Raw genomic sequence first — 19,946 nt, 5'->3', positions numbered from 1 at the left:
TGTGTGCAGATAATAATCATAATTTTGATGCATATTTGCTGTTCCTTTATGTCCTGTGTTAGTAACTATGACTGCAGTGTACTTCATTCAGCAAGTAAGTGTAAATCATGCTAGAATGTGCAAGTTCTCTATTTAAAGTATTTTTTAAATGTTATGCAAAAAAATCAGTAAATTGAAATTGTACCAGGAGGTATGAAAGTATTTCACCTGTTAAATTAGCAGACAAGAATAATTTGGCTTACTATCTTCCCATGAAAGTGGACTGGATTGTTTTGAAGTAACAGTTTTGATTTGCGCTGACATTGTCAGTCACCTGGAGTTGTTGAGGAACAGCAGAGCTTTAAAAATAAGCAGATTTGTGCATCAAACTTGTGTAATTCTGCCAGCTGATAGTTCTTTTCTAGGCTTTGTGGATATAATTTGTTTCTTCTGAAACACTACAGTGCAATTTGAAGTCTAAAATTTACTGCTTTAGATAGGTTTGTTTAAACCTGGTGTGACTGCTCCGGATCATATTCAGGTGAAGGAAGTGCATTTAAGTCTGTTTTCTATTTCTGTAACAGTAGCTTGTAAAGAACTTCATTGTTGCCAAACTGCCTAGTGCTTTATTAGGAGATCTTAACTGAATGGTTAAGAACCATTAAGAAGGGCTAAAGTTAACAAATAGCCTTTATTACAGCCTTGACACTTAACTGACTTCACCAAAATGCATTCTGATATTTGTTTTCATCACATTGTGACTCTCCCAAACAGCAGTGGGCTTTCTTACTGTAGGACTTTCTTTTGCACCTGTTGCTGTAGGACTTGAGTATCTCTCTGGTAGTTTACCTTGTATGTTATTGGACAATGTACTGTAAAATTAGTGAGCTGCTCTGATAAAAACCAAATGTAAATGTGTGAAGTTTTCGCTTTTTATAAAAGAACAGCATTCAGGACAACATTCAGTCTTTTTTATATGCAGGACAACTCTACTATTGCTGTGGCAGCTCAAGTTTACTACGAATCCACACTAAAGACTCAGAGTTAAGAAAATATGACAGCTCTTGTTCTGAGACCAGCTTTGTTGTGTGCAGACAAAAATTAGCCTTAAATTTTTTATGTGCTGTCTTGTGCCATTGCATAGCTGTTAGTTGAAGTATTTAAATTGATTTGCAAATAGCTTTGAGAGTGCATGGAGCTTTTAAAAAATTCTTTTATGTATAGAGTGGGATCTCCATTTTTGGAGGGAGCTGACCTGTGCATTACACAAGCACAGTTTTACTGAAAGACTTCAAATTCTTTTGGCTTACTTAAAATCCTAACTATGCATAGACATCGTCAGTTCCCCAATTGCCTACTTCGTAGCTTAAGAAAAAGTAAAGGTCTTTTTATGCACAACTTGATGCATTTGATATTCTTGTTTTCTTGGTGTGCTACACTTCTAGCCAAACTTAAAAGCTAGTGGTTGTGTTCAATAACACTGGCAGTTGATTTTGAGATACACTAAATGCTGTTACTCCAGTTGTAAATTCTACTTCAATCACAAGGAAGGAGCTCATTGTAACAAAGTCCATGGTGACTATAGTTGTGACTATTAGAATTGTTTTTTCAAAAACTCAAGGCACAGGAGAAGAGGGCTCCTTTGGTAAAGTTTGACCTGCATCAGCTATTCTTTCCTTGCTTGGTGCCATAATCCTGTAGCATTTAAGTACTTGGTAAAGTAACAGACAGTGCTTAAATACATATATCTTGAAAGAAATTCTTGGTTTCAGGTATGTATCCCAAGTGAGCAAAAAAGAGAGTGAAATTTAAATATTGCTTACTGTGGCAGTAAATGATTGCTGTGTTTGATTTATGTAAAGCAATAGCAGCTCTTATAAAGTATGTTTAGTCTCAGGGCTATTTTTTGATTTGTTCTAAAATACCATTTCCTGGAATTCAGAGTCTGAGACTTGAAAAACACTGAGGCTGAGTTTTTTGGGAAGAAGGAAACAAAGTCATAGCCATTAACCTTTCCTCTGCCTCAGGCCCAACTTCTTGTTGCTTATTAAGAGAATTCAGTGGTACCACAGTAATTGCCTGCTGAAGTGTTATCTGTTCTCTCTCCCTGCCATGTCTAAAATGCTGACTGATGTCTTCACAGAAACTCAGTGCCAGTGATGTCTGTATTTCCTTGCTTAATGTTTCCTTGCTGAGTACTTGACAGCTTCTCCATCAAGCTGAGAGGGCAAAGGAGGAAGCATAGGAAGTCATCAGAGACTTGCAGTTACAGAGATCATTCCTGCAGGGTGGCTTCTTGGGTATCTTGATTTCCATTTAACTTACTGTGTGCTTGCACACATGTCTGCTGCTTTAATTTGTGCTGTTGGAGGCAGAGCTGGTATTTTTGAGAACCTTTTATTATTGTTTTCCTATGTACAGATTTGCAGAGCTGTTCTCTTCCAGAACTGATGCACACCTACATGCATCTCCAGAGCAAAGCTTGTGTGTTGTTCTTACTTGTCCTCATGAGATTAATATAACCTGCAAGCAGGAAATAAGAGCACCCAAACACTCGAGAACATCAGGACTGTGCTTTCTCCATATAATTCCATAGTTCAGATGTGTGCCCTTCATCAGATGACTTAGACCCAAGCCAGGTTGGTATATGTTAAACCAAAAATGTTTGTTCTTAGGAAAGGCAATAGAAGGTAAGCCCTTCATAACCTAGGGAGGTGAAAAGCACTGGGGAACAATGTGATCAAAGAGTTCTTTTAGAGTTGTTTTTCTAAATATGGGTATACAGGAAAACAAAGTTACCAATCACTGCAAGATATACCTGTGTATTTTCTTGATGTGAGTTTGTGAGCATTCAGCATCTCTGAAAATCAGTTCAACTCTTAGCGTTCTGTTTGTACAAAGAATGACTTAGATGCATTATTTGGAAACTGTTACTTTGCACATGGGGGAAGAATGTTGACTACTCACAAGTGTTCTGTGAAATTCCAGTCCTGTACCCCAGCTGAACTACAGCAGTCTCTTTCTGAATGCTCCAAAACCAGAAATGGAGTCCCGTTACTGCTTGCTTGGTTTCATTGCATGTCATCAGTAAATACTTAAGGTATGGTCTTTGTTTAATAGTTCTTCATTGGGATTTGTATTTGACTACAGAGACTTCTGTAGTGTTGACGGATCTATCTGAATAGCAGAAGAGGACTTGGCCTGACAACACTGCAAATTAACATTTATTACACAAACTTTTGGAACAACTCTCTTTGGAAAAATCTACTAAGCTAAAAAAAGAAAACAAACCCTGTCATCCATCCTAATTGTCAATGTACTGATAGTTAAGAACATAGCTTGGCTTCATTCTAAATTATTTTTTATATTGAAATGTGCAATTTTTGAGGGTAGGAGTCAAGGGATGTTCAAAACTGCCATTAGATTTGCCTTTGTATGAAATTGGCTGACATGTTTTCCTCTGTTACACTGTGATAACTTGTGGAGATGTTCTTGCTTATGTTGTACTGATAGGTTACTTGTTGCATGTAAAGCAATTTTTGTAAGCAAGAGGAATTCCAGGGATGTTCTGTAAAAAAGGGCCTATTCTGAGGTGATGTACACTGTTGTAAAACTGGAGCAGCTCAACTAATTTCAATGGAATTCTTGATTTACACTAGTCTTTTTGCTATGTGTAGTTATGCCAGTACAATTTTGCACAATGTTATTTGAATATTGCGTTCTGACTTGTGAACTGTTTCTACTGAAAACAGTGAAAATTTTACAAACTGCAATAGCGGAATGTTTTTGGCCTTTTTTTTTGTTTTTGTTTTTGCCTAAAATAAAAAGTTGTCACTTGAAGCTATGGGCTAATCTTGGATTTATTTTTAGTAGCAAGGGGTTTTTGTGTTTGCACAGTCTGGAGATTTGCCTGAGCATTTGCCCTGAGGGTAGTGGGCATTGACTACAAATAAAATAAGCACTTTTTAAACCCTTTTGGAAAAAAAATCATCAGAATGGAAATATTTGTTTAATTCATACCCTCGTTCCTCCAGTGCATCCTGGAGAACAGTCCTGAAAATTCTGCCTTTCCCTGTCTTCATCTTCAGTAAGTTTGGTCAGTTCCTGAGGACACTACAATTCCACCATTAGGGGAAGGTGCATAAAGTCCTGGATTTTGGAAACAGAAGGATTCAGCCTGTGTTTTCCTTGGAGTGAAGGCATGAGAACAGGACTGAGGAAAAGCCCTGGATTCCTGCTGGTAGGTTCATTCTGCTGTTCAGTAGAATGCAATTGCTGAAGCCTACCTGAGGAGGCACTTAGGCTGATTGTTGAAATAGTCTCATGTTCTACATCTGTCTGTTTACTCAAAACAAGCATCTTTCTTCATTAGCAGAATTTGGAACCAAAACTTCGTTCAACTAGAAGTGGTAAACTAGATAAATTATTGGGTTTGGGTTTTTTTGCTAGCTCCTACATTTCATTTTGGTCTAATTTGCCTAAAAGTCTTGGAGCAATTCCCCTTCTGGAAAATCCTTGTCCGCTATATTTCATTTCAGAATGGAGAGGCAGATTTCTTGGAATCTTGAAGAATTGAAGGATTACTAATGTGTGGCTCTCAAGGCAGGGCTAGCTTGTGATTTTCCAGTGGTGGAAAAGTTTGGGACAATAAATGCGGCATCAACATCAAGTTGCCAATATTATGCATTTCACAAGGAGAGACCATGGGTCAATTTGCATCCAAACAGGAAACTGCTTGGCTGAAATGTAAAAGAGTAATTCACAGCCAATGAAGTCTGAAGTATTTGGTGCTTTCTCAGATTTTAGTCTTTTTCACCTGTTCCATTGTCTGTGGACATTTGCCTGTCTCCAGATGAACAGGATCTGATACTTTATTAAATAGGCAGTGACCTCATTCTCCATTAAACTATTTCTTCACCACTGATCACAAATCTAGTATTTCTAGTTTTGTGCAGGTAAGGAAGATTTTACTGTAAATATGTCTAGTATTCAAAATATGTTCGCACCTTGCATTACATATAGGAAAACTGCCAGAGACATTAAGATGCTGATGAAGATCATCTATGAAGACAAAGAGAATGGAAAGAGCATCTCTGGGGTGAGCAGTGACCGTCTTCCAGTTCTTGGTTCACTGTTTTCATGATAAGCACTTATGTTCCTCAGTTAAATAGCTGCTTTTTTTTTTTTTTCTTCAGATTGTAAGAGATAATCAGGCAGGAGATTTCTAGGAGGATTTCTCAGGTATCTCAGTTTTTTCTTGGGGTTAGATCTGACTGCATAGCAAATTACTGTAGAACTTGTAAGCCGAATTTATCATATTCACTGGCTGTACTTTTCCTGGCTCTTCACTCAGCATTTGGAAAATGTGTAAGATAGTCATCCCACCCAGACTTCCAAACTTTTGAAATGCTGCTGTCTAACATTATTTCATCTGTATACAGCATTTACAGAAGCACTGTTCGTTGCCAGCCATGTCCTGGTTAAGTGCTGTGTAGTGCAGACATAAGTTAGAACAGGATGGAGAAGATAATTTAGGTGAAGCTCTCCCACACTTGAAATTGGCTGGATTCATCACCACTGCATGTACTTTTTTTCAAGCCTTCTGCCAAACAAGCCTGATTCATCTCCTCCTGCACTGTCTGTTTACAGAACTCTTGTTTCACGTAACCTGAGCCCTGACCCTGTAACTGATGCTTGTATTAACGTAGGAGCATGTCTGTGGTCAGTAGCAATTTCACACTGTGGTGACATTGCTTGTAGTAAAGAAAAGATTCAGTAGTAGATTAAAACCTCATTACTGCGAGCAAAGTAGAACACTGTTCATTAATTCCTACACTTATGAGCATGGGGATGTAACTGCTGTGATTAAGCTGTTGATTAAGAAACTGTTTGCACAGTTTGTTGTGGATGCCTTTTCCAACTACAGATGTGTAGCTGACCACTGTAAACACTAATTTCACTGTTGATGGAAATGGCTGTTAGGGAGGTTCTCTGTTTTCTCCCAGAGGGTGTCCACTGCAAGTAGCTGAACGGTGAGCACTGCTAGAATTAATCTGGCTGTGTGTGTCAGGCAGGCAGCAGATAAAAGTGTGTTCTCTTTGCCCTTCATCTTTCCAAATCTCTGAAGTTAATTACAAGTTAGAACTTGACCTACAACATCTTGTACTGGACAAATTAACAAAGCAGGTACATCCTGGCCTAGCCCAAATCTTTTGTGTGGCTTTGTAAGATTTTAGTCATTTCTGAAAAATATTTTTCTATATACAGGATTCATACATGTAGTCAGGTGCTGTGTAGAATAGATGAAGAGCTACAGCAGAATTTGGTTTATGATTTTCAGTTTTGCAAAATTACCTGTATTTGCAGTAGTGAACACAGTTAACATCACCTGGGACGCCACAACCTAGGCTGAGCAGTCAGATAATTATAAGTTACTTCTCTCTTGAGCTGAAGTTTTTGTTTTTATTTCCTGTTTAAATAGAGCAGTTTGGTCTAGGGTTGTTCTGGGGGTTTTTTTAAGACATTCTCAACCTTTTGTGAATTGTAGATATTTAATTCCTCATTAAGAGGTTGTTTTATAGCATGTTCCTGCCGTTTCAATGGAACAATTTCCTTTCCTCACACAAAAAAATGACCTTTTTGGGATGATTTTTGATTCAAGTTGTAAGCAATGTCTTCAGCCCATAAAGTTATCTTCAGGTTTCGGGGAGATGTTTGCTAAGTTCCAAAAATTTCTTCCAATAGAACTGCAGGGACCTGTCCTTGCTCCAAGAGTAGGATGGATGGCAGCATTCTCCTGCAGGTGTGTGACAGCTGCCATTCCAAATCACCCATATCCATCCACACAGCAAGGCAAACCCCTGGGAAGCAGCAGGGCCTGGAGCCCAGGAGTCAGAGGTTGATTCTGATCTTGCGCTGTGGTCTCTGGGCAGCATCACATGCAGCCACTTAAGAAGCATCATTTAACAGTTGTGTGTTAGTTGCATTGCTTGTTTAAAGCTGTATTGCCTAGAGATCTGTTTTTTTCTTCCATAGCACTTCCAGTGGTTCCATAAATCTCTTTATGAGCCACAACCCCAGTCAAAACAGCTTTTAAAACCCACTGCTGTGCAGTCAGAAATGACAGGATCAGAAAGGCAAGAGTAGCTAGAGTCTGCAAAAACTAAAAAAAGCAAATCTTCAAACTCTGTCTTGCAGTGTGATTATCCATGGTCTTGGCCTTTCTGGAACCCACAGAGGGTTGATGCTGGTTTTGGTTCTACGAGAAGTTAATTGCAAGTTAAGGCAGAGGCATTTCATGGGCAAATTCATAAAAGGGCTGCATCCTGGCCTAGTCTGGGTGGGTGTTTCATGTGTTTCTTTGGCAATATCAAGACTTCAACCATGCCTCATTTTTGGTATACCGCAAATGTATTCTAACTGCAGGAGAAACAATGCAGAGCCTGTGCTCAGTCTCACCTTTGTTGCCAAAGAAGGTCCTGTGAAATTGCAGACAGCAGAACAATTCCAAAGCTTTGAAAGTGCCCAGAGAAGCTGTGGATGGCCCATCCCTGGAAGTCAGATTGGACAGGGCTTTGAGAAGCCCTGTCTCATGAAAGGTGTCCCTGCTCACTGCAGGGAGTTGGAACAAGATGATCATTAAGGTCCCTTCCAACCAAAGCTGTTACATGATTCTATGAAAAACCAAAATTCATGGCTTTCTCAGGGTTGGAAAATTATACCATTGTCACATCCACTTTTATGTCCCAAATACAGTTTTGCTGTCTCAGGTTTGAGTCGTAAGCAAGTGATTTCCTTGAAGATAGAACAATTAAAAAGAATCCTTTGTATGCCCTGGAGTATTTTCCTGGAACTACTATTTGCCTTGTAACCCCAGGGATTTTATTTTTAGATGGCCATGGGATAAAAAATAATTAGCTAAATCTAGTTCCCCCGCCTTTTTATCCTCTGTGATGCATCACAAATCAAATCTTATCTGCATTGAACCATACCAGCTTAATAGGCTTTCAAACAGCTCCAAAATGTCCCAAACCCAAGGTGTTAGAGACTGATTTTTCTCTTAAAACTCATAGTAGGATCCTTTAATGCTGTTCTTCTTGGAAGTTAAATGTTCACCATCACACCAGGTGATGTTATGTATCTGTAGCAGGATGTTAAACCCTTTTGTAATAATAAAATGAAATGAGTCTGTTTTAAAGACCACTGTAATAAAATACTGTCAATATCTGCCCATAGGATAACTGTCTAAACATTAAGCAATTCACTGAATATCCAGTGGCATCTAGATTTGAAAGGAGATCCAGATCTGCAGAAATATTGAACTATGTTGGTACAGTTATTATACTATTCTAGACAGCTAGAAAAAAAGATAAGATAATGTTTGTTGTTAAATACAGTAAGACCTTTTTAAATAATAAAATATTTTAATTGACCTCAGGATATATCTGAAGACAAAAAGTATGTTCTTGTCTCAACAAACTAGAAGTGCTGGCCTAACTTGAATTGATTGGTCCATGCAATGGAGTGGGAGACTAAGCTACTTTACATACTGAATGCAACTCAAAAAATGTTTCAGATCACCAAGAATTGAGATCCTAATAAAGTACAAATTCGGTGTTTCTTACAAAAAGTATTTCATAGTCCAATAGAATGAAATCTGCTTGAACGTTTTCTCTGTCCTTCAGTCTGAGTTCCATTACATGAGACTGGGTGCAAGCCAGTGTCAAATGTTGTTTGATAGGAGTGTTTGTTCCTTTTTTTCCCTTCTCTTACTGGAACATTTTCTGGCAGTAGGGGGCTTAGAGCATGCAAAGTAAAGAACAAATTCTCTCCCTGAACCAAGAGTGTGGTACTGCTGGCCGACATTGTGGCGTAGTGCTTGCTCTGGGAAGTGCCAAATGTGGTCACCCTCTCAAAGAGAGAAAAATGAGTTTGTGGGAGCCTAAAAGATCCATAGGACAAGAGGTCATATGTTGATTAATTTTTCTATTGCAAATTCAGATGTTATCCCTTTTGATAAAAATGTTTTGGGAAGTAGTGAATTGGATGTCAACTACAAGATTAAGATGCTGTAAAATATGAGCTATAGGATTCAGTGCAAGGCTCAGGCTACCCTGTGGTGACTCAGTTATTATAAATTAGTACTTATTCTAGTTGTTTGAATTTTAAGCAGCTCAAGGAAATAATGCTCCAGTAGATATTATTAACTGCATCAGCTATTATTCCTTTCTGATTTTATTGTGGTGCTGAACACGACATACTTTACATTATAAAACATGCTTTACAAGACCTATGATTATTGAAAGAATTAGAGATGGTGGTTCTTACTTTTTTGGGGGGACTGAATTACTGATACAGATTTGAGGAACACTAGAACTGTGTTTATTGCATACAAGACAATTGCACCTAAATTTTAAAATTAAAAAAAAAATAGTGGATTTACTGGAAAGTCTACAAGAATTCAGTTTAATCTACTCAGTCCAAGTCTATTTCTGATGCTTATTTTCTTTGTCTAGCAAAAGCAACTTGGCTGAGTATTTTAAAATGTATGTTTGAAGAATGTGCATTCAAACTGTGAAATTCTAGATCCAATAAAAAATGTATTTTCACTTTTCTGGCTTCTCTTCAATCGGAATGAATCTCTTCAATGCTGAATGAATCAGGACTTAGTCAGGGATCCAGATTCCCAGAATATTAACCTGATATATTGAGAATTGACTAATTGTATTCTTTGAATTTTGTAGTTGCCAAAACACAACAGAATTTAACTTCCTTTAATTTTCTAGTTGTCTTCTCTCTTGCAAAACTTAGCAATGTGCAAAGTAGGACAGTGGGATGTAATGTCTTTATGTGTAAACTTATTCAGATAACTCTATCATAACCTACTTTCAAGGTGAAAAATTAGTTTCTATAAGTAGTGAAGTTTTCATGTGGTTGCTGTAGATTTCAACTGGCATTTCTTAAATGAGTGCATGTTCTCGTTTGAAAGTCCAGGGTCTGCAGAAATTTTTTCATGCTTTGGAGTAACTGATTCTGCAGGTGGCATAGAAGTTTGTTGGCCAGTATAAGAGGGCAGAGCAAAGCTTTTCCGCTCTGTAGATGTGTTGGGACTTCTGAAGCTGTAGCTGGATTGATTCATCCTAACACTGCGTGTGGCTAATGTATTAACGAGGCAGCTGTTCCTCTCTTTTGCAGGAGATTTTCATGCACGTGCCTCTGACTGGGAAACATTTGAAAATGGGTACTGCTGTCTTAGGCTGGGTGACTCCTGGTCTTTCAGGCTGAAACACTCCCTTTTCTTCTTGCAGAGCTTTGTGTGGAAGATATTAATGTTGCTGTTATCATGTTTCAGTACAGAATGGTTGGGTTTTTCAAACCATCTCAGCTAGAGGAGAGGAATGATGGTTGATATAGAATCACAGAATATGCTGAGTTGGAAAGGACCACAGGGGACACTGAGTCCCACTCCTGGCCCTGCGCAGCACCATCCCCAAGAGTCACACCCTGTGCCTGAGAGCATTGTGCAAATGCTTCCTGAGCTCTGTCAGACTTGGTGCTGGGACCACTTCCCTGGGGAGCCCATTCCAGTGCCCAACCACCTTCTGGGTGAAGAATCTTTTTCTAATATCCAATCTAAAACCTCCCCATACCCAACTTCAGGCCATTCCTTCTGGTCCTGTCACTGTTCACCAGCAAGAAGAGATCAGTGCCTGCCCCTCCTCTTCCCCTCACAAGGAAGTTGTGACTGCAGTGAGGTCTCTCCTCAGCCTCCTCTTCTCCAGCTGAACAGGCCAAATGACCCCAAACCACTGATGCTTCTGCAGGCACTTCCAGGTGCTGTCTAGATCAGCCCTAGGGTATATATTTAGGCTGTTCTCATGGAAAAGCTGTTCCACCTACCTCTCTTCTGAACAATAATAGTAAGAAATGTCAAAAAATAGTTTTGAGTACAGGTATTATAGGCAATTTTTCTTGGGTTTTTGGGGCTGTTTTTTTTTTAACCCTTTTCTGGGCTTAAATCTGAGAATCATCAGTCTTGCTTATCTGCATATTGTTTCTTCATTGAACTTCTGTATTCTGAACTTCTGGAATAGCTTCTAAAATAAAAGTAGGCCTGAGATTTTGAGCTCTCTTTCAGTTTTTTCAATACTGCCAGGACTGAAAATTAAAGCCAGGAGGCCAGAAGAAATTCTCAAATATGTAGGCATGGGTGGGTCAGCTCCATCATAATTTGTTAAATAATTATATGAAAGTTAGATGACAAAGTGTTTGGAATAGTATTGTTTAAAGATTACATCATTCTTGCAAAAATTGGGTGTTGTATTTCAGAAAGTTCCTTTAAAAAGGATAAAGAGACATTTGACTTTGAGTCTCCATTGTTTGTAATATCCTCTTTCAGCATGAAAATATTTTCCGTTCCCATCAGTTTTGTCTTTTTTTTTCATTTGGCAAACATGAATATTTTTCCTGAACTGTGAGTAGAATGAAAAATTGTTATTTTTGTTGGCTTGCAGGCATTGCAGCTTCCCCTCCAATAAGACTGGCAGATTTATTTTTAGAGTTCTTGTCCCAGTACATCTTACACAGTTATTTAATGAAAATGGATTAGACAAGCCTAAGGAATAGGTTTAGTTTGGGCTTTGCTTGCAAGATTTGAGGGTGAGCTGCATGTGACAGAGAATGGGTTCTTTCTGTCTGTGAGTATACAGTAAGTTTTGCTCCTTGATTACACAGCTATCTTCTCAGTGCTCTTGGCTGTCTCCATCTCCCTCTAGTCCAGCTCCAAAGGGACTACTTCGACATTCCAAACTGCTGAGCAGCTTTCCGACAGCTGCTATTGAAATCTGAATAAAAACAAAACTGTTTTCTTTCCCTTCCCCCCAAAGGGGGATCAGGTGAAAATTGAGCCAATTTCTTGTGTGTGCCAGCTCTACCCCAGTGCTGGGGTGGTCAGCTCTGATATGCTTCAAGGACAGACTGAGAGCTGCGGTTGCACTTGGAGAGGACAAACAAGAAGTCCTAAGGGCTGGAGATGTGAGTGAGCCCTTGAGGGACTGCTTGGCACTGTGGGTGAATGGCCCAGGATAAAGAGAATCATTTGTGACCCCATTACCATGGTCCTGGACCTTTAAACTCTACCATTCAATCTGCGGGGAAACTGTATTAGGTGTTTTAAGGGGTTAATAATCTAAGTGTTAACTTTGCTGTTCCTGGTAATTCAGTTACCCGGGTAAAATATTAGACACACTGTGAAATGTGTGCTCAGAACATGAAAAAGAAATAACATGAAAGACTGCAAGTTGAAGAAGATGAGAAATTAGTCTTTTTTTAGTTGAGGGCTTTTTTTCAAGAATTCTGGGAAGCAGCTATTTCCTTTCTAATGAAACATGTACAGAATGTTTATGATTCTTCTAGAGTGTAGTTTATTTTTTGTGCTTGTTGCTTACTGATATTTCTGGAAATGTCATCTTTCTCCACATTCTTCACTGGGGTTGCTTAAGGGAGACTTCTTTAATGGCTAGGAAAAAATCTTTCTTGAGAAAGAACACAATGACCTCTTGTTCCATCTCTCCAATTTATTGATTCTTCCAGTGCACACTGTATAATGATGATGTTCTCTCAAGTTTCTGCTTGTAAAAATAGTTTCAATAATGTGTTTAGAAACTGTTACAGAAATTCTGGTTGTACTTCATAACACTGGGACTGTTTGTATTTCTTCAGGAAGATGATGGTATGCCAAAATTTTGGTCACACTTAAGAAGATTCCATTTTTTAAGTTATGATGCTGTGCAGCCATGTACTAATTTCATCTGATTCCTTAATTCCATAAAAATACTTTTATAGGTGGAATTTTAATAAACAATATGGCCAGAGAGATTTAAAAGAGGAAAAAGTGAGGGTGAAGGAGAATAAATGTTCTGCTTTTCTGTATATGTTGGCAAATGACAATGGGGAATGACCTTGAGTGTGCTGAATTCATCAGCCTCCTTTTCTGAAATTTCATATCTGTAAGAAAGCCTCTCTTATTATAAAAGAAATTTGCCTGCTTGCAACAGAATGATACAGATGGGAATCCACGGCTGTTCAAGGCCTTTGGCCATGAGCTCAGTCAGTTTACAGACTCACAGGTGAAGAATTTATTGGACTAGTTTAAAGCTGGCTGCTATTTGCATTTTGCTTAACTGTCTGGTTCTACTGTGTGTAGATCTCAAACAGTTGGCTTCCTATTCAATTAACTTTTTAAAAAAGCTTCATCCCAAGCTTGAAAAATATATTCCAATTTTATAGCCACTTCTTCAGAAGGCTTCAAATATTCTAAAATTGAAAAACTCACTACTGAGAATGCAGCTCTCATGTCCAGGTACTTGTGCAGGTAGTTTGTGGATTAGAAGGATAATTGGAATATTCAAGGGTGAATGAGCACAGAAACTATTTGCTTGGAGGAAGACAAGGAATTAGGGCTTAGCCTTTCCCTGTGTTGCTTCCCAAAAGGCTCTGCAGAATTCTTCCTTTTTTATTTTTTTAGTTGAAAAAAAATTTTGAATTCTGAAGTTACATTTGCTCTCTTTCATTGAGAAAAATGAGTAAACTATGCAAGACTGCTGTTCAGGAGAGGTCATTCCTGCAGACAGGCAGACAAAGGCATCAGGTCCATACCTACCATGGCAAGATGCACACTCAAATCATGGGGAATTGGCAAGGGCAGGTGAGCAGGAGGGGTCTGGATAGAGCAGATACCTGCTAGACTGACAGGAAATGTGACAACAGGTACAGTGACTGCCTTAAAGCACAGGCACCTTCCAGCCTGTGCCCCTTCAGCTTCTCAAACTCAGATTTGGTAGCCCTTCCTTCCGTCTGCATCTAAACCTTTGGAAGGTGGAACATGCAAAGGCAAAAGAAGATCAATCTTTGACTCTTTCTCTACAGTATACTACCTGAAACTGTTTCTAATTAGAGAATCTGTGAATTTAAAACAACTGACAATTAGTCCCAGTCCTACAGGTTTCTATTGTTATGAGGTTTTTTGTACTTATGTGATGTAATCATGTCTATTGTGCAGACATTGACCAGCTATTGGAGAAAAATGTATAAATACTGGATAGTAATTATAACCTCTTCAAGTCCTAAAAGTGAAAACTGAGGAGTGAAGGTAGTCTTTTACAGTAACCTAGCAGTAGATGTGCAGTTTTGGCTTAGATCCGTTTTATTTTGCAGAATCTTGACTGTGGGGATTGGGAGATGCGGGCCGTGCAATGCAAGCAAGGCCAGTTTGTTACACTAATCACAGTATTTATAGATCTCAAAGTTCTGTACAGATTTTTCCACTCAGACCCCTTTGCCCCAGTTCCCATAGCAACACAATCTTTTTGGTTACCAAGTCCCTGTTACATCTTCCACACTTAACTGTGCACTTTGCATATAATTACACTGTCATCCTGGAGGAGAGTGTTTCAGGCAGAAAAGAAAGTTCTCCTTTGCCCTTTTGTTTGCTCAGAAAAAGCACTTAAAGAGTAACTGCTGGAGGGACAGAAGATGGAGGAGAGGCTTTTGGGAAGGCAATTGTCTAAATGAGTAACAAAGTCATTGCAAGGTTTCTTTTAGGGTGACTTGTTCATGGTGGAAGGCACATTCTTCAGTTGTATTAACAAATATAGAGAACAACAGGGGATTGGTCTCCAGCTGGGGAGAGGACTTGTTTAGTTTTATTTTGTTTGCTGAGCTCACTTTTGAGATACAGTACATACCTCAGTATGTGTTTTAGCTACTGATGACATGTCTTTGCATCCACTTAAATCACAGTGAACTAGTGAACCAATATTTCCTGCAGTGTAGATGGTACTTGGATGAGTGAATGTTTACATTTTGGAATACTCATTTTGCTTGCTCTTGTCAGGAATACAGCTTCTAGGATTCATCTTTCATTCACAGCCTTGCTTCTCTCTATTATGTGCCAGAGGGCATCAAATATTTTAGTTTTATGGCAGAATGCTGGTAGTTCCTCCCAAAGGTGAAGCAAAGGCCAATGTGAATGTAAAAGTTGTGCTCTTGCATATTTTTATATTTTTACAAGTGAGCAGAATGTTTTGAGGAAACGTGGGAGAAATGGACTGACGGTAACTACAAAATAGTAAAAATTACCTTCAAGTCACAGCAGCCTAAAGACTGGAAAGCTGAAATAGGAAACTGTTGTCTCCTCATCTTCTCATCTTTGGTGAGTTCATGCTGGATTCTGTGGCACCAGTACTGTCCTAAACAGCTGTTGTTTTGATTCCTCTGTTTAAATAGATTGGATTAGAAGGGGAGAAAAACATCATCTCCTCCCCCTCACCATTCTGTCCAAAGCTTAGTTACTATGAAGACAAATCTTATTTATTTCCTGTCAGAAAAGGCTTCACTGACATGGAGTATTTGGTTTTTTGGAGACTGGTTCTGACTCAGTTTTCAGCTATGTTAAGATATAAGATCTAATTATTTTAAATTGCACACAGGTAGGCTGCATGTAAGCTTCTCTGAAAATCTGTATGAATGCCATTGATTTGGGTAGGCTTCACTGTATTAGCTGACATGCTCTGGAATTAGAGCAGGTTAGCTGAAACCAGGATATGTTTAAATTTGTGCAGTTTAGATCTAGGAAACACTTTGTTTAGCATTGTAGCTGCATGAAAAGTACTGTGTTCTGAGAAGCAGCAGAGAATATCCAGTGAAGGTCTCTGTATACTCTGAAACCTCAAGGCAAAACATTATGATTGTTAAATCCATTATTCTTTCATATCCTATGCTTATATCAAGAGGACCATTTGCATGTTGATGTACAAGATCTTTTGTGTAACATAAAGAGTAGTCTTGTTTTCTACTCTAAGTATTAAAAACCTACTGCCAGCAAATTCTAACAGCTCATCCTATGCTCAGAATCCACCAAAATAACAAACTACCCATCTGAGACTTGAGAGATAAGATCTCTCCAGTGGAACTCAGGAAAATTTAATCAAATTTTGACCTTTTTTTTTTTTTTTAAGATCCAAAAGTTTTTGCAGATTTACACAAATCTTTTCACACTTGGGCTAAAGTTTACGCAACACCTGAGAGGAAAAGAATAGGAGAGAGATGGAAATTTGTGCTCTTTAGATTAGAAAACAAATTAGTGGCTTTTAACAGGGGACATTAGAAAACAATTTTGTTGTGAATCCCAAGCATCATAGTATGAACAACACTTCCCACTAATGCTCAGCCATGCCACACCTTTCAGACTTTGGTTCATCTGTGTTTTGAGCAGATGGCTCTGGGTATCCACATCCACTTCTCAATCAGCAGCGTGCCTAAGGCTTGGAATGACACAAATAAGGAATTTATGTCACCCAGTGGCCTTCAATACTGCAAGTATTTTAAAAAAGGAGAGTGTAGCTTATTTGATGTTGTCACCCTCCTGATCCCCAAACAAGTCCACATGACAAAGATTTCTCAGCCTGGCTGCCAAACTCTGTGGCAACACTTTGGTTACTGAAGCAAACTCAAACCTGCTAAGCTGTTCCACCAAATGTGTGTGCAGGGATGTGTGCACAGGTATGGTGGTGACGCTAGTGAGAGGGGAAAACAGCTTAAGATTGCCTTCCTCTCTGGTGCTGAGCAGCTTCAGAAAACAGCAATATCATTCTATCACTTGATACCATGTTTTGGGTTTTTCAAATGATACAGGCAACTGAGGCTGCCCTGTTGAAAGTAACTAGTACTTGTTAGTGGCTGGGAGAATGAGCCATGTTCATGTATTTGTATTCCAACTATCAATTCATACTGACTCTCTTCATGGTCCATAGGTTTATCACAAATTTGGTATCCAGCTCTGCATCAGATATGACCACATAATCATCTTCATTCTTTGGTGAATGAATCAATTACCAGTATTTCTTCTGTGCTTTGCCTGATATTTTTTGACCTGTCGTGGGAGCAGAAATCCTTGACAGATTTCTGGTTTGTGCATGTGTGTATAACAGACTTGAATAGTTTTCAAGAACTGGGGTAGAGAGAGAGAGTTAAAGGAGAGGAATGAATTTCCTGAGCATTTCCTGAAGGCTCTTCCAAGGGATTTCAGCTGTCTTTCACATGCAGTTTAGAACAGCTGTGGACTGACTGAAGATCAGTACTTCCCTATTCTAAATTTATAGACCACAGACAGTAGGAAGTGTGATGGGGGGACTTTGGGATAAGCAATATAGATTATTGGGATGTTTTGCTATAACTGGCTTATCATGTTTCTCTGTACAGCTTTTTGTGAGTTCTGGTTTGCATTCAGACATAATTTCAAGCATTTAAAGAAATTTCTTTGCTTAAATTATACATTATAGGCTGAAAGTATAAGTACTAATCACAGAGCATTAATTTCAATGTTTATTTAGTTCCACTGTGTTTTTCTACCGAGATCCCCTGTTGGTCAGAGGCTGCTAGCTGTCCGATGGAATAGATTGCAAAGACATGGAAAATCAACATTTTGAAGTTTCAAGTATGAATACTGAAATTGCTACAGAAATTTACATTTTTGTGGTTTGAGTTATGTTTTCAGCATTCCCTACAGTACATGTCTTGATTTGGATGGCTTGATAGACTCATCCAGACTGAGCAGCTGTCTTTCCTAGACCAGACTTAGCCAACTTCTCACTAGCAGCTGAAAAGCTACTTATTTCATGCAATTTACAGGACAACTTAAATTTGTTTTCATTACAATTAATTTCAACCCAAGTTTTGCCTGTAATTTGACATCTCTGCCAATGAGGTTACATCAAACAAAATTGGTGATTCAAAGTTGATGGGACTTTTTTGGCATATAAATTGCAATGTAAGCTACTACAATTTGTCATTAGCCAATGAAGTGTCTGTGCAGGTCACTGTAGCCTTGTGCTTCTCAAATTCAAGCAGGGTGTTAATCCATAAACTGCATTTAACCCTGGACTGGGGTGTGTCAGGGCTGGCTTGGCAGCCCTATTCTGACAGAGAGTAGAAATCTGAAGTGTGTTGACCTAGTTCTCGTTAAGTTTTATTCTGATAAAACCTTTTGCCTTCCCCACAGCAAAGGAAAGAGCATATGGTGAAATTTCAGAGAGGTCATGGAACAGATCAGCCTAAATCTTGTTTGGGACTTTTGTTTGTTTTTGTTTGGAGGGGTTGTTTGCTTTTTTAAGAATCATGTTTATCATCACACAATTTTGGAGATAATTTGCGCCCTTTGTTTATTCAGTAATGAGAAAACCTTTAAAAATTCTGCAATTCCTCAAGTTATATCCACATTTAATTAGACTTAAATTAACATAGGAGTGTAACAAAAGTGTGTTTTTCCTTTGGGGAATTTGTGCCTGTGCCTATCTAGTGCTTTCTGTTGCAGAAATGTCAGAAAATTCAGGAGAAAACCTTATATCTTAGGAGTTTTCATTAAAAGTGTATTCCTTTATCTTTGTGCTTCCTTCCGACCTCGGTGAAACACTTTTGTTTAAATTGCAGAAGTCACTTTAAGCAGATGTGGTTAGAGCTGTTTCCTAAGGTATGCATGCTAAAATCTAGAGAAGTATGTTGAGTTTAGCCTGGAAATTTATCAGCCTGTACAAAAGCAATTAAAACTTCAGTAAGTTTATCTTCACTGAGGACAAACCTCACCCCAGGCTCTGGACTGTGGGTTGAAAGGGACAGGCAGAGCAGTGCTGGCTGGAGATCTGCATTGTTGGCCCAAACTCCTGTGTCCACATTATCCACACACACCCATTCAGGTTGTGTGTCACTGGAATATTTACTTAATGTTTCCTTCCCCCTTCCCTTGTTTTTAATTCAATCTTGCAGTTGAGAGAAGACAGATTAAAAAAACCAAATGCCAACAAGAGAGAAAAACCAGTGCTCTGCCAGGGCTGGCTGTAGGGAAGGGATGGCAGCCATCCAGAAGCAAAGACGAAATTCTCAAAGCAAGAAGAAAGCTGAAAGAACCAGCTGGGTAAAAGGAAACACATGAAGAGAAAATGCAAATGTGACACTAAGCCAGGGACCAAGCAGGTGAAACTTTGTCTTGAGCTAATGCCTTTAATGTGTGTCAGTGCATGGTGGTGTTTGAACTGTGTTTAGAGGCAGAACATGTGTGCTGGTGGCCAGGTGTCAGTGCAGAATGAAAAGATAGAAATAGAACAATGTGTATTGCACAGCCTCTCAAAAACAAACCAACCCCCACCTCCCATCAATAAAAAACCAAATATGGGTCAATCTTGCAGTAGCTGGTTATTGTCTTTATTCCCCTCCCTTGTGGAATCATTTTTATATTTAAGCAGAATTGGCAGTTAGTACATAAACATTCTTTACGGTTTTGTATTATGCTACTAGGACACTAGGAATATGCAGAAATGGTTTGTAGAGGAGGAAAAGAGGTATTTTTTGTGAGTAGTCACCATCAGCACTTTGACTCTGGATTACATTTTTTACTCAGTTCTGCAGTTTTAATATCAACTTATGTTGATCACTGTAATTTCACATGATTATTTTAAAAGGAAGGACTGCATGTTCAAAAGTCTTATTAAAGCATTTTATTTAAGATTACAGGTTATTGAAAGAACTGTCAGCCAAATGTAGAATGTCTTGGTTTCAGGATAATTTATGGACAGTGGTAACACAGATATATCAAAAAGACATTGTACTTACACTGGTATCACTTCACGTTAATATGGTTTACTTAGTTCCTTCTTCGGCTGTTCCTTTGCCACAGTACTTTTCCAGACAAGAGGAGAGTATAAAAATGCTCCTGCTTTTCACTCTAGTCTATCAAAACCTACCTTTTTAGATACATTCTGTGTATTTTTTTACAGGTAACAGTAGATCTGATGGATTCAATGAAACTAAAACTACTGCCACTGGGTTTGCTTGAGTCTAAATAATATTAGTCTAAGAGAAGCTGACACTTCAGGTAACATGATCTTTTTTAAGAAGTGTTTTGTAAATCTTTCTGG

The sequence above is a fragment of the Fringilla coelebs genome, assembly GCF_963513975.1.
Source record: "Fringilla coelebs genome assembly, chromosome: 7".
Taxonomy (NCBI): Eukaryota; Metazoa; Chordata; class Aves; order Passeriformes; family Fringillidae; genus Fringilla; species Fringilla coelebs.
This window is presented reverse-complemented; position numbering follows the sequence as displayed.